Genomic DNA, 1,328 nt, shown 5'->3' with positions numbered 1-1,328 from the left:
AATATGGGTCAAACTTCTGACGGTTATCATACCTAGTGTTATTATAGAGAGCATTGGCTTTCTCTTCATTATTCTGGCCTTCCCAAAAAGGCTTCAATCTACCACTAGTGTGACCCACTTCTAAAGCTTCTAACCTTTTCTCTATAGCAGCAATTTTGGCATCTGATTCAAAGCTTCCTTCTACCCTATTAACGTTTCCTCTGCCTAGAAGAATTGTTTTCTGGGGTACCCTATTGCTTTCCCATTGTTGGGTCTTTTCGGCGATTTCATGCAAATATGTCATCGCATCATCAACTATTTGGTTTTCAAACCCACCTGTACACATGGACTCTACTGTAGTTGTGGTGGGATAATCTAAACCCTCATAAAGGATATGAACTAACCTAACCTTTTCTAAACCATGATGAGGACATTGGGCTAATAAATCATTGAACCTTTCCAAATACCTATACAAATATTCTCCCTCCTGTTGTGTAAACGTGCAGATTTGCGTCCTAATAGACGAGGTTTTTTTCCTAGGGAAAAACTTGTTCAAAAAGGCAGATGTAAGTTGTTCATAGGTTTCAATTGATTCGGAAGCCAAACTATACATCCACGACTTGGCTTTATCTTTTAAGGAAAAGGGGAATAACCTGAGTTTTAAAGCATCATCATCAAGGTTTCTAATTTTTAGGGTACTACAAATTTCCTCAAAGTCCCTAACATGGAAATAGGGGTTTTCATTTTCTTTTGCTAAAAAGATTGGGAGCAACTGTAAGGTTCCAGGCTTAAGTTCATAATTTGCTTCAGTTTCAGGTAACCTGATACACGAGGGACGAGTAGTCCTAGTAGGATTCAACAAGGCTTTCAAAGTTTCCATTTCTGGCGCTATTGGACTATCAGGGATTCTTTCCTCAAACGGACGTTCAAAAACGGAATCTTCACGAATCGGACTTTCTAAATTGAGGTAATCAAGACGCTTAGAACTACTAGGTTTCTCTTTAACAAATCTACCTAGGGCGTCTCTTTTACGTTCAGGCATGCAACAGAATAAGGTAGGGAATTCTATGCAAACACAAAACAAGGCTGACTCAACCAAATCAAACCTAAATTTCTAGCAAACAAAAAGCATGATGGCTCCACCAAGATTGTTTCTAGACCAGCTTTTATTCTTTCGAAAAGGAACTCGTTACAATCTGAGAAAACCCCTCTGGAATCAATCCGAGTCAAAGTAAGTTGAATCGAGGCGAGGGAAGCTTAGTGGAGCTTTGATACCCAAGGCCTCACCGGTTACAAGGCGGCGCAGTCACGCATTCAACTCACAGAAACCTTCAAGAACTTCGAAGTGT

General features: G+C 39.9%; 1 pseudogene; it reads left to right on the top strand.

Annotated features, from left to right (window-relative positions):
* Positions 1-395: 395 nt before the first annotated feature.
* On the top strand, positions 396-495 carry LOC113341536 (annotated as a pseudogene).
* Positions 496-1,328: the final 833 nt, after the last annotated feature.

The sequence above is a fragment of the Papaver somniferum genome, chromosome 1 (assembly GCF_003573695.1).
Source record: "Papaver somniferum cultivar HN1 chromosome 1, ASM357369v1, whole genome shotgun sequence".
Lineage (NCBI taxonomy): Eukaryota > Viridiplantae > Streptophyta > Magnoliopsida > Ranunculales > Papaveraceae > Papaver > Papaver somniferum.
This window is presented reverse-complemented; position numbering and strand designations above follow the sequence as displayed.